At 36.3% G+C, this 15,201-nt stretch overlaps 1 long non-coding RNA gene across 1 annotated transcript; it reads right to left on the bottom strand.

The window, feature by feature from the left end:
• Positions 1 to 2,923: 2,923 nt before the first annotated feature.
• Positions 2,924 to 8,826, bottom strand: LOC139118693 (uncharacterized). The gene is made up of 2 exons (XR_011548784.1): positions 8,750 to 8,826; positions 2,924 to 3,719 (listed from the first exon to the last, which is right to left on the bottom strand). It is a non-coding gene; the product is annotated as an uncharacterized lncRNA (long non-coding RNA).
• Between the last annotated feature and the right edge of the window lie 6,375 nt (positions 8,827 to 15,201).

The following is a 15,201-nucleotide window of genomic DNA, read 5'->3' as shown; positions in this document are numbered from 1 at the left end:
TGATGCATTTAAATTTGACTATCCTTAGGCTGGGTTCACATATAACGGTTAGTGGGGGCTGGAGGAATCGCGATTGAAATTTTATTTTTTCTGATCCACCCCCCCCCCCCCACCCCAAAAAAAAAATTTCGTAGAGCCACATATTTATTAGGTATGCACTCAAAGAAAAAAAACATGTATTTGGCAGTTCTGCTCAAAGATGTACAACACTGCTTGTTATTAGCAATTTGTAGAGCCATATTCCTAAGGCAAGTTCTCTAATATTTAACCACATCAGTGGACTTTTTTGATTTATCAGTCCAAGTCAACTTTAGCTAAATCCAACTCTGGCCATGCCAATGGCACCTGCTGAAGAACACACAAAATGACGATCATGAGAGTATGCAAATTGTGAATTTCTGCATACATTATATGCTTAAAGGTTTTACGAAATTGACAATACTGTAGGTAAAAATATTCTATCAAATAAACGTTTAAATCTCTGAAACATTTGGTGTAACAATGGTAAATTTGGTAAAATCAAACCAATTAGTCACATTTTTCATATAAATTAGTCTTTACTGAACAAAGTTTTACTTTAATTTGTGTTTATTATTTTACAATGAGAATGTGAAAATTTAGAAAATTTAGCATGGTAACCCCATCTTTTTTCTTTAATATTTGATTATTCTCATATGCCAGAACTCAAAACTCCCTGATAACTTTCAAGTCTCCTACTCTTCCATGTGCTGCTTTCTGGCCTGATCTTATGTACAAGTATGTTTCCCTGCCATGAGCGTCACATGACCCAAACTCTCCTTCAGCTATTTCATAGTCAGAGCTATCTCTGTCACAGCTTGTATGCAGTGACAGTCACACTGTCCATAGGCAGCAGCAGCAGGGCAGGAGCAGTATTAACTTTGATAATTCTGACAATAATTTTGTTCAGTTTATACAACTGCATTCTTGCTCTTTTTCCTACAGCATATTGCAATTCGAACTGTCCAGTATTCAGCTTGCGAACACAGTCTGTGAATATGTATCCTGCATTTGTATCACAGACAAATGACTTTACTCTGGAGTCTATAATTCAATTACCACCAAATATTCACATATGCAGGCTTTGATGACACACTGAATATTGTGTGTGTTCAGCATGCTGTAGGGAGACAGCAAGAACTGTATTTGATATATTGCATAGAAATATTGAAAAAATTATCAACAGGTGCAAACAGGTGCAGCAGTGCTCCGATACTAATGGGCCTACTTGTTTTTTATGAAAATACATACATGTACAGTGTACATCTTTTCAAGACAAAAATAGTGAAATGCGACAAAATGCTTCTAGATCTTGTTTAATTATTGCTAACATTAGAACAATTGGATGACATTAAAATGTTATTCAATTTTCATTGAATTACCCACCAAACCTTGGAATTGTAAAAAAGGGAATCAAAATATTTTCATATCCCCCTTCAGGCAGAGCAAAATTTTCAAGTCCCCCCTCTACTACCCTAAAAGTTTTCGACTCCCCCTCATTTTTGTGAACGCAGCCATACACTGCAATGGAAAATGTGCAAATACCATCTTTCTATGCAACTGATTTACTTGTAATAACGACAGGAGCCTAGATGTTTGTCAGTGATGTCAACATAGTTTGCTTAACTCACATAGATAACTAAGCCGTATATATGGTGTATTTGTAGACATCTGTCTCTCATTAGCAAACAATCAAGCAAATTATTTTAAACAACAAAAATAAAAACATTAATTTGCACCTACAGGGTATAATTTCAATGAAAAGTATTTCATTATTGAAATAAGAATGTGACGGACATAAGAAGATTACAGGAAGATTAGTAGAGGTATAATTGCTCACTCATGATAATTTTGATATTTATAGTGTGGTGAGAGTCAACTGCACCTGCTTGCCACTAATTATGCTGAAGTGCTTTCAGCTTTCTAAACAGTCTGGATAGCCTGAACTGAAATTCACTTTTTCACAGTAACAATGTTGACAATATACATACAGGCTGTGTTTAAACAGATAAATACAAACATTTTGACATACTTTAGCCAACAGAGTAGGTGATAAACAGAACAAAATTTCCAGAAAAAATGAAATCTTGGAGCTGACTCTCGAATATCATTTGGCTTGAAACAGGTTTCTAATATTTTGTCACTCAAAAAATCCCTTTGGCTCAAAGTTGGTAGTCCGCGAAGATTTTTTGACCAAAAACAGAGGAAAAACCGACCCAAAATAAAAATATGCAAAATCACTGCAATTTGACAAACCTGACATGTCACCCCTAGCAACCTGCACATCAAATTTCAAACTTGTGCAACAAACTCTTTTTAGAGATTTTTTGACCAAAAATGGGAATTGTCCCAGACTTACAAATTCCACAATTGTTCGAACAAACTTGTTACCTCTAGCAAACCACATACCAAATTTCAGACCAATAGAACAAACGATTTCAGAGGCGAAGATTTTTTGACAAAAAACCAACGAAATTGCTGGAAAATACAAATATCCAAAATTTGAACTTCAGTTATCCTTAAGAACCTGCAACTGAACTAGCAGTTCCTGAAAAGAAGATGAATGTTGATGGAACACAGAGGATGGAGGACTGAGGACAATCCACTTATCTGAATAAAGCTCTGTGTCATTGACAGCAGGCTAAAATCTCACTTATGAAGCAGTCTGTAAGAAGTGTTGTGCTGTAGGAGCAAAATTAGTGTGAAAGGAAGATATTGTATAGCACTGATTTTCTACATGAAAGATGAAACACACATGCAAAGAAAATATCTGTAAAGGCATTTTTCCATCAAAAGTCACAATACTCAACATCGTCAAACTCTAAGGTGATGTTGAACTTGTTCACCCATAATGCAACTAACATTATGACACCCCCTGAAAAAGAACTCACAAAAGATGATACAGTTCAAATTGGTAAATAGGTGCTTTAATTGAAATATATAGAGACCTCTTGCATGTGATAAAAAGAAATATGTTTGAATGAAATCTTATTTGAAATTCACAATGTTTGTGCTTGCAATTCAGTGAGAAGACTCAAAATCACCAACAAAGTTGCTGTTTTTCTGTATTGCCCTTTGCATGATAAAAAGTGAAACTGATAGCAGGCCATCACATTGACATTTCAGATCTTATCACATTTGAAGAAAATTACTGGACATATGTGGGTCATGGTGCACTTTCCTCAGTTCACACCTGCCAAAGTAATATTTCCTGACATAAAAATAATAATGGCTGGCAATTTTGATAATATCAGAAAGAAAGTAACATTGCATATATGTATGCTCAAATACATTGTCCTTGTGTCTAGGGATTAAAAAGCTATTTAAGTTTGTGAGAATTACATCATCATATCAATTTTACTCCTTTGTACATGTATGTATCATTTATATGAAGATGCAGTCCACATGGGGTTGGACTAATCATACCAGTGTGATAATTAATATGATCCTGCATTTGCATTGCCTGGGAGTAGTCTATGTGAAATTGTAGTCTCCTGTAAATGTTTGCTTTCCTAATGCTATGGTTCAGCTTTTAACATGGCATTTCAGTTATTTCCAGTCCCTGTTGTGCAAAACTTTTCCCTGCACTAGGTAATTTTCAGCTTCAGACTTTGTTACTGTGACAAAAATGCCTGTCAATGGCTTCTTCCTCAGCCTCAGTCAGTGGTACTTTTCATCCATGAATGTAGCATGCTTCCTTCCTATGGAAAGGTAAGAAATGAGAAATTGAACAATTTAAAAATTAGAGACATGAGGACACTGAACTTTGATCATTGTTTTAAACTCTTTATTACATGCTCAGGATGTCAGTTTGTTTAATCCTCTTTCTCCCAGGTGGTATTTATTTCTATGGTTTGTCTATGGAGCCTGGTAGAAAGATGATTATGTGGATTCAAGATACTGCCATGCATCAAAATTAGTGTTGTTCAATGATAGCCTACACTTGAGTATTAGCCCCTCACATTGTCTAATATTCTATTTACCCCATGATAATTCCTTCCTAAGCCTCCCAAGTAAAATCCATGGCATGACTCTTACAAAGGAACCAGTTTTAAAGATCCCATTCAAAGCAAACAATCACACAGATATACCTTGTTAAAGCGAAGCAGTCTGTGGTACTGTCTCAGATTTTGAAGCACTGGGGTTGAATGGAGGGAGATCACTTGCTTAACTGACATAGTTTCTATGGAATTTAACTTGAATAATGCAATACAGTATAGATAAAAGCTACATTTAGCATCCACTACATCCTAACTGAAAGGCCACTTTGAGACTGGTTTGATTAGCTGTAATACATAAACTACACATTTGTATAGACATCACAAAAACACACATCATTAGACAGTCTAATTTAAGTTTAAAACAGTACAATACACCTGTTACTTTTCTGATTAAAAAAAAATATTTTGTTTTTGTACCAACTTAACTATCTTTTCTTCTCCCTTGAAATGTCACGTTTCACCTAATCAAAGTGCACTGTGAATTTTGGTGTGGACTAAAATTAATTTGCTAACAATCACAATTTAATATATGATGTATGCGTCTTCACAAGTTAACACTGGACATGCAACGTGCTTTTCGCAACAGAAGAAGACAGTACAGTTGGTACAATTGAGAACAAAATTAATAATAAAATCATCAAAACTTACAGCTACTGTTCTGAGAGAACAAACACAGTGTCTGAGAGTTGTTCTGAATAGATAGGTTGCAGTCAACTAGGATTGTATAGTGTTTTGAAAAATGGTCAATATAAAAATGGTTTCACTGAATTTCCCTGGATACCACAGAATCTGGTTTTGATGATATGAATATATGCAACCTACATGTATTTATACACATATCTAATGGAACTCGGATGTGACAGGATCAGACTCAGAGATGGTGGAGATCTTTTCACAAAAGCAGTTATACCTCACTTAAAAAGGGAAGAAAGGACAGGATAAAGGTCAAGAAGAGGTATTACTGCAGAAAACTTTGGAAGGAGAATAAAATTCCAGAGTTTAATATCACCATTACTTCAACGTCAGTGCCACATCGAAGCTGCCATGAGTGAGAGGAACAAAGAAAGCCTATCGATGATCATTCATCCCTCACAGTACTGTAGATTTCCCATAATTCATTGCGATTTGTATCCTCGGAGATACGAGTGAAGTCTACTATGTCTCCCATGTGTACCCTTACGAAAGATCAAAATTGCCACAAGTTTGCATTCCTTACTTGTTACAAACTTGATACAATTCTGACATCCAAACAAGCACCAATCTTGCTAGTCAGTTATATACACTTTGATTCAAACATAGGCTAAGTTTGCAGCAAGTATGTGTGGAAAGTGTGATGAACATTGCACCAAGTTTGTACAGAGAATGTAGAGGTCATTTTGTTTTTGTTTGTATTGAGTGTGCACCAAGCTTGGAGATGCGCGGGGGGGGGGGGGGGGGGGGGGGGGGGAATTCAATATCTGGGGCATGGTATCTGTTGCCTTAGCAACAGCAGACATACTGTTGCCCTGGTAACATTTCAGGGGATTTAGATGATTGTAATTCCTGACAGCGTCTTTTTCAAAGTAATGCTCACACAACATGTGGTACATGACATCATCGTGCTGCTACTCCCCATGTATTGTATACAAATGATAATTTCTAAACTGGCTTATAAATGTACACTCTGTAGATATATTTACTTTGTGAGCAGCACATTCTAAAATTCACCTTCAAGTCATGTATCCAGATGCTAGGTTGAACATCTATGAAAAAGTTGAGAGGATATTACTACATCCAACACACACTCACCCTATGACACATTCAACTATACTACACTGTAAAAGAAAAAACTTCTCAGACAATAAATTTGTTAACTAAAAAACACAATATATTACTGTAGAATACAGTATCTCTACTGTAATAAAACACACATCTTTGTACTTTATACATAAAATGAGCTGTAAAATATATTCTTTTTGGCATATATGTACAGTACACTATAATTCAAAATATTCCCTGACAATGGAATTTACATTGAAAAATGGTAAATTCTGTCTCTTTAAAGAAGATCATACAGATCACAATTGTTTTCAATGTGTACCAAATAGAAACTGAATAGTGAAAAAATATTATGTTAAAGTCTCATAGATAGCTATGAAAAACTTATTCAAAACATTTTGTAATTTTTGTGACATATACTTTTTTGACGAATAAAATTCACTTTAACATTTCAAAATACCTTTCCGATGGAATGTACATGGAAAACATGAGAGTTTTAAGTTAATGTTGTATTATTTACATGTTCAAATCAAAACGCAAAATCATGGAAAAACAATGTCCATAGCTACAAAAAAAATAAAAACTTCCATGGAGTATGTGATGACCTTGACTTAACAGCGATATTTGAACAGACACTTACAGTCCAACTTCAAAAAGCAAACAACTAAACACAACCAAATTCCACATCACTTGGATGATAGATTAGTTCCGCCGAGTCCAAACATATTTCTTCCACCATTTAAGATATCGACAACTGTGACGAAAGTAACTCTGCCATGTCCGATTTGTCCAATGCACAGCATGCATGCAGTGGAGTTTCTATCATAAGTCCCAATGCAATGATCGATACGGACAGTCTCACTTCTTGTCATCATGATGTTCTCAAAGAACAGTGGTTGGTTTGAAATAGTCCTCTGTGGCATGGAAAGTGTCAAAGCAGCGAACGCTAGCTTGAAACTTAACTGAAATCCCGCGGAATTGTCCAAGGCCATTTGAGTGTATAACGGACATCCATGATCTACTGAATGTGTTTAACTTACATGAACTCTCGGTGTCGAATGCAGGCAATGTCCTTCAATTTCAAACAACAATTGTACTGCCAAATCTCTTCTTTGTTCCCTTAATCGTCCGATGATGGAAATAATCTACAATTTCTCCCCAAAACGGCGGGTAAAAACGTTGTAAATTTGACTGCTGAAGCAATGCATGACTTCCTTAGTGGTACTGGAGTTCAAATGCTGGTGTTGGCAAAATTAGCCAATCAGATGTCTCTTTTCACGACATGTGATCTTGTAAGGTTGAAGTTCGAATACATAATTATCTGTGTGACCTGTGACCTCGATGCTCTCATTTATCTGAAATGTCAGTTTCTCGAGAAATGGGAGAGTATATTACTTTTTGACCAACTTTTATGCACTTGAAATCAATCATTTGAAGACATTTGGTGTCAGCTGGGATCCATGGTCTTTGGACATGTGTAATAATGCAAGTAACGATCATGATTTATAGCCGTGGCAATGACTTTTCCCTGCTCTGAGCATACTGGTATGACAGTGTGAATGTGTTTTGGCGGACACATGACAGGTATACTTTCAGTGGTTACGACTAGTAAACGGAACAAAAAAGTCTTTAACTGGAATTCGAGTACCATTTTGGATCCTAATCATTTAAAATATGTCCAAGGAAATTGTTTGAAAAAATGGCAGCTGAACTAAGTTTTAGTTGACTTTTGATGTTTTTCATTCATGATGTTGCAATAGTTTGATAATGGATTTAGCTATACCTCCATGGTTTGATAAATTTGTACATTCCACGCGTAACCTAATTCATATCATATGATATGTGTTTAACAACCGAGAGTATTTAAAATTTTTAAATTTAAAAAAGAATTAATTTAAAAAAGAATTAATTTGTCATTTTGTACAATGAACACAGGGTAGTAGTTCGATCATTGTTTTGAACAGTTCTGTGATAAAACAGTGCCACGTGGGACAGCTAAAAAAATCTGAAGTTCGTGCCAAACTTGATATGTATTTCACATATATCTACAAGCTTGGTACAAATTTCACAACTACCATGGTGAAAATCCCGTAGTGTGTACCAAACTAGTACAACTTGGTGCATATTTCACATGTTCAATTAAAGTGTGTATCAAATTTGTAACATATATGTACTAATATGTAGCAAGTTTTGATCTTTCGTACGGGTTGACAAATTCACAGACTATCTATCAAAATTTTGAAAACGTACTTTTATGCACACCATTCTTCTCAATTCTCATTTTAAATAATTTGGAAAATTATGCATAATTGGGAGAGAAGATAGCATTTTTGTGAAATTTGCCAGAGATTGTCCTCAGCCATACAGAATAATGTGATGGAAAGTAGGGAGAGACTAGTTGCACCTGTTTTATGAAACAAAAGGATATTGATTTTTGCAATGAAAATGACAAAAGAAGTTTGCATGCTAAGATTTCTGAGAGAATGACTCCTTCAGTTTGTCATAACTTGCTACCTAAAAAGTATGGCATTTGTAGTACCCGCAGAATGTGACATTTATGGTTGTTTAGTGGTTATTTTCAAATTTCACTGAAATATCTAAACATACTTTTACTAGATATTATTTAAAAATTATTCTGATGCTGCACACTAGTACTTACATGCAGAACTGAAAAAGTTTTTAGAAAAGTTACCTTCAAGGATACAAATCAAAGAGTATTGTGGGTAATTTATTATACTGTGTCCCTCTAGTGTGCATAAATGAGGTCTATATCTAGAAACATACTGACTGGCTGTAGGCTAATGACTGCAAGTTGCCAAAATAATTTCCCCTTAACTTAAGAATTAAAGGAAATTATTTAATTTCAGGTAACTCACAACTTAACAGGCAAACACATGTACATGTACTGTGTTGTCCTTACAACCACTCAGTACACTGGCAAGGCGTCAGTATATCATTAACAATTCACTGACCAGTTTTATATGGCTTCTCTTTCCCATTTTCAGAAGAACATGGTGCTTTCTTTTCCTTTGCATCTTTTCCCTTAAAGCTAAGCAAAAAATAGCATACGCCATGTATAAATCATTTAGCAAAACTAAATATTTTACCTGCAGTCATGTAACTCAATATCCATCTTAGAAATGCAGAATGTCTGTATTTGACATTGCAGAAGAAGAGATAACTTATGAGCACTACTCAATCATGACTTGGGAACACCTGCCAGACAGTATCACTTTCCCACCTGCAGAGTCAGTAAAAAGCAGTATTGAGCCAAAACTATATGTATTTCTAACAACTTGGCTTTATATGTTGTAACAGCTTTAGTCTGAAAATCATGTGTACAGTATCTCTGTCTTCAGGGACCTGCAAATCTTCAAGTCTATGTTAAAATGCAATGTATGAGACATGTTTTGCTTCACAAGTTTTACTACCTTTTAGGTAAAAAAACAGTTAACAAGGAGAATATTCCCAAATCTTGATAGTGGAAAAAGAAGGCTAAAAATGAGAAGCTTTTAAAAAACAAAGTAACTTTCATTCTCATATTTTCAAATGACTGAACGGGAGACTTGATCTACTTACAATGCCAAATATCCTTCAGTTAAAACACTCTAGACTTTAATGAAGCCTGATCTTCCAGTCTATCAATTTCATGTTCTGTGAGCACCATGCCCCCAAGAAATTTGCAAGATGCAAGAACAAGAGCATGTGCAGCATTCTGAGACAGTTGATGAATCCCAGGCACCGGGAAAAAGTTTATTTACCAAACATGCACACGCTATCATGTTTGCAATTTTTCTTGGCAATTGATAGTTTCAGGTACATGTATATGGCACGTACAGCCCCTGATATTTTAGGAGGGAGGTTGATGCAGTTGGTCTATATTAATAAATTCGATGATGAGAAACTAACTTCATTTTTGGCCTAAAAGATTGAAAAGCAAACAAAGTGATACTTTGGAATGAAATATATGTACAGTAAACATGTAGTTCATCATGTGAGTGTTTGATTTTGATCTTGTTATCTTTTTTTGAAGTGATCGGATTGGTTGATATGCAAATAAGCCATTGGTTATTTGAGTCCACAACTGCAGAAGTGCCTTTGCTCAACTACGACAAAACAAGAAAGTAACAACAACAAATGCATAAAATGGTCATATATATATTCCTGTATGTACACACATACTGTTGCCCAGTATTTGTACCATGATAACATGACTTCTAGGTGCATGAAACTGTCTGAGTCTATCTGGCATATATTTATACTGCATTAGAAAAATTATTCAGAACTTATAATATAACTTTTATGATCAATATCCTTGGGACAGAAATTCATGACAGCGACCTCAGGACTGGGATCCATGGTAGTGTCCCTAGGACAGGTATCCATGACAACATCTTCACCCAACTCCTATAGCTTTAAAAGAACAAATCACACACACACCGCAGTGAGTTCAAAATGAAAGCTTATGACTCTGAGTCTTGATCACCACTTCTACAACCTTGGCACTTTTCCCCCCATGATTCAAAATAAATCAAGTTGATGAAGCCCTAAACTGCAACTTCTGTCACTAATTTAGCTACTGGACCCCATTAAAGAGTATAAAATTGTATTTTATAATCACAGTTCTCCACAGGCCCATTAAATGTGGCAGCGTGCTGGAATTACCCACTTACAAAACATGTAACAAAATACTGTATAAGACATGTAAGGCCACTTTGGGATGTGACTCTTCTTTCAACTCTGTATTTTTAAACCTTTCAGTATTTATCATTGTCAATACTCTTACGAAGTGTTTCAACTTCAAAGGACATTTTTTTCTAGAAAACTGACCAGCTTTATGCTACATGTAACTTACACTTGATACACAGTGAAGTTCCATGTAGTATTCTCGATTGCTTTTTGAGAGTGTATTTATCATGTGATCATCATGTCTACTGTGTAGAGTGACATATTGAGGAAAGTTGTGACAGGTACTTAAATTTTATGCAATAGTATGCTAATATTGTTATGCTAAAATATGGAAATGAGGCAGCACAATTTTTCAATCCAATCGTGGAGACCATTGATGTTGCAATTTGCAAGATTTATTATATTACTATGTAAACAGAATTGCTATTCCCCAATATGTCAGAGAATTTGCCACCTTGATGTTAAGAAGTGGACGGTTTCATTTGATTTGTGAATACAAGCTTTGGGGAGGGCAGAATTTGAGAAAAAAAAGGATCGGAGTGTCTCCTTGAATCTCATGCATACAATCAACCCCGACCCATTGCTCATAATCACTGAAGTCTCCCTTAGTTTAGTTTGGTACAAGAAACATAGCTTTTGATTGTTATTGGGAATTGAAACATGCCATGAGCGTTAACACACTGAAATCTTGAAAATGTATTGATAGTACAGCATGCCAGGAAATAAAGATTGTTCATGCTTCCATGTAGATTTATTCTCAGCAAAGTCAGACACGCATCTGAATTAATTCTGAGTGAATCGCAAACCATAAGACATGGGAACTTGGTACATGATTATGGAATGTGAAACATAAATTAGGCTTACCCCTTAAGCATTGCTGACTTTCTGATTAATTTTTTCCCAAAGGATATGCTCTGAACTTTATATTTATAAGCCAAGACTTAGTTTCAAACTCCCAAGAACACTATAATATTAACACATAATCTAAGTATTCTTACTTCACTTGATGATATAATATAATAAAATCTCTTTCACCCACGCCCATAGAAAAACTTTAAATATATGTAGACTGGCCAAGGTATTCTATCTGGATTTGAATGCACAGTCAAAGGCAATGTGACGCCAATGGTAAAGGCTTACATTCACTGGGAAAGGGCTGAACGAAGGGTCATAGCGAAGGACCAAGGGACAACTGAACAAAAGAAGAGTGAGCTCTGTCTCAAAATATCTCCAGATTTCCTTTGGAAGCACATGTTTGACATGGCCCAGACGCGCACGGTTTGCGCTTCCACTGAAAGATTAGAGATTTTTGGAGACAGAGCTCATAATGTTAGCTGCAGTAGGACTGAGTCCCGGGCTCGGAGTAAGTCACCTCGACACCTGTCCGTTTCGACCCCAACACTCTCTTGTCGCTAATGTGCTCACCTCTACCTTGTCATATCTTTCTTGTTTCATGACGTTTTACTGAATATATCATGCATCTTTCCAGGGAAAATTGGCTTCTCAACAAACAATTTAGCTGCTTCGATACACAAATGCAGAGCTCAGACAAGCGCAGCGCGCAGACAGCTGTTCGTAGAGTTTGGTGACTTTGATAGACCCGGCCCTAGCCCTGTGTACAATGCTGTGTGTCCCCAGAGTTATACGGACCGGGGAGGCCGTATAAGGCCGGGAACAAACAGCGTCGTACGCTGGGCTAGGACTGCGACCGGCCGTCTGCCAGTTGCGAGCTCGGCCAGTGCCCGCGCCGACCAACTCGGCCAGTGGGAGAGGTCGGCCACTTACATTTATATGATTGGGTACATTTTCTCTTCACATTCGACAGTGATGTTATGATGTTATTTCGTTGAACATTCAGTAAACAACGAAATGTCGTTCCACTCTGACAAACACATTGGTGGCCCTCAGTCTTTCAGCAGATCGCGGGTAGTAGGGCGTACGATCGAAAGGTACAAATTGGCAGTTAAACATTGCTGCGAATCCGTAGCCTTTGCCACTCGGGTAGCTTGGTCATTCCCAAAAGAACATGCCAAGGACTGACAGGGCTCGTTTTCGCAGCAAGCAGTAACAATGATTTAATCGTTGATCGTTGGATGAATAACGTTTTATGCTATGGTTTTTATGGTAGTAAATCGTAGGTTTTAAGTTTTTTTAATGGAAAGCAAAACACGATGTACAAAACACGATGTACCACATACACTGCGCAGCCGATTTTCATCCTGTAGTTAGCGTTGAAGCGAGGTAACCTCCATGGGGAAGGAAGTTTGCAAACATCGCGCTCTTGAATGACATTGACATCGCTTTCACATTATAATTTAGCGAGACCTAGAAAATAGAAGAACACTGTAGTCTCATCATATAACCATACTCCTAATGGCCGAACTCGCAACTGGCCGACCTCTTTTTTATTCGGCCCGGCCTGGCCCTGCATCAAGAATTACATAGCGGCCGCCGTGGTATGCACAACGGCGGCCGCTGTGTTAACCACACACTGTGCCCTGAATACCGTGCTGTTAGTCCAGTCAAAATATGAAATGACCCACCACAAATTGCAACAGAATTTATTTTTTCACTACTCACCTCAGAAAAACCCATAGAAAAACATATCAAAAGTCTTCCAAAATCCAAGGAGTGGAAAAGTGCCTAATTTGCATAAATCCAAAATGGCCGCCCCGGTATTATAGGTTCAATGCTTTTGGCCACTTACTGCCCAATATTGGTCCGATTTTGGTAATTTTTTTTATTTCCATGTACCTTGTACATTTTCATCATATTTTAGACATGTTTACAAAAATTCCATTGTTTTTATTTACAAAATAGGAACATTATTGTAAAACAATGGTATTCTCACACACTATGTCTTCTAATCAATACTTGTTCATGATTTATAAGGTGCAAACGTCTGTAATGTTAAATAAATAAATAAATAATAAGTAAATAAGTAAATAAATAAATAAATAAACAAGGAGTGGAACAATGCCTAATTTGCATAAATCCAAAATGGCCACCCCGGTATAATGGAATCAACACTTATGACCACATATTGCGCGATATCAGTCCGATTTGGACAATATTTTTTTTATTTCTTATAAATTGTACATTCTCTTCTAATTTCCAACATTTTTAGGGCATTTCCAATTGTAGTTCTTAATAAAATAGGCACACAAGTCTGAAGTTCAGGGTTTAACAATGGTACACAAACACAGTTCAACTTATAATCAATACTGGTCTAATTTTGCAAGATGCTAACATATATGGTGTGAAATATATTGAAAGCAATCTCAGTATAACTAATACAGAATATGTATCCATTTTGTCTTTGGCTGTTAATTTGCCAATATCCTATTCCCTATTTCACATGAAAAGCCACCGGCTGCATGAACTTACGCATTTTTTAGAACATTCGTCCTATAAAAAGTTGGCGGTTTATTCATATCAAACACAGTCAACCTGGTTTGAAGTCTAGTTATATCTAGTGTGTTGATATTGTGTTACCAGGGTACACTGGTTGTCACCATAGTTGTGAAACTCAACATGAGGTTCAATACTAGCTGGTAATTGTAAAATTACCAGTTTCCCAAATGCTGTTTATTTTACCCAAATTGTAGATAAACAGCCGCGCCTGAATTGACAAAGTGTGCCAGCGGGGGAGAGTCGAGCAAAGGGAGAGGGGGTTTTAAGTCTCCTGGAAGGTGTACAGATCACATGGGAATTAAATTGTATTGGTAGTAAAGGGAAAGCAACTCCACACATCGTTCATATTTGGGTTGTTTGCGTTTTATGAATTATATTGTGTATAATATAAGTGTATATCATGTTTGGCTTTTTATGTAAAATGTTGCTTAGCCATGGCGAGACGTACCCCTAATCTACGTGTCTTGTGTTAATCCGCACTGGCGCGGAGAGATTGCTGTGACACTACGATCCTTTGGCGCTACGTTTCGAAAATACAGTTTTCTTCATCAGCCACTTAAAATTCATTTTTGATTGGTGAGCACAATTGATTTATTGTTAGATTTTTTAATTTGGTAATATTTTGTTCCACTTACGTTTGTTGTTCACAAGTAGGGGAGCTAGAATGTCTACAGTTTGATCTCGTTGTGTTTGTCTAGGTTCGTGTGACCCTGAGTTTGAGCTATTGTAGTTTTTGTGAAGTCTGGCGCTTATAAGTGTGTCACCTATATTTCTGTTCCTTCTAATAAATATATGCGATTATAGGTTGGTTTTGGAACAGTTTTTTTTGTGTTTCGTCTTTTCAAGTTCACTCCAGTTTTCTGTCAGGGCTTGCTTGATTTTTGTCGTTTCTATGAACGGGCTATAGTTGGTATTGTTGGTGGCGTTATTTCTTTCTTTTTGTTGTTCAATCAGTCTTTTTCTGTTTTATGATCTGTCTCTCTGATAATTTTTTCTATTTCATTTTTTTGTATTGTCGGTCTTGTAATTTTTCACTAAATTGTGTGACTTTTTGTGTAAAATCGATTTCGTTCTTACATGTTCTGATGTATCGTAATGATTCACCTTTGATCAGACCTTTGAATGTTGCTGCCGGATGGCATAAGTTTCTTTGTATGAATTGAAATGTATCTATTGGCTTTGTGTATGTGTTGATGTCAAGAATATTCTCTTTGTTGTATCGACACCTTTGTAGATAGGTCTAAATATGTTATTTCTTGAGAGGAGCTTTCAAACGAAAATTGAAAGTAGGATGCATTTTGTTGATGTTTGATATTAATTC

This window comes from Ptychodera flava, chromosome 19 (genome assembly GCF_041260155.1).
Source record: "Ptychodera flava strain L36383 chromosome 19, AS_Pfla_20210202, whole genome shotgun sequence".
In the NCBI taxonomy this organism is placed as follows: domain Eukaryota; kingdom Metazoa; phylum Hemichordata; class Enteropneusta; family Ptychoderidae; genus Ptychodera; species Ptychodera flava.
This window is presented reverse-complemented; position numbering and strand designations above follow the sequence as displayed.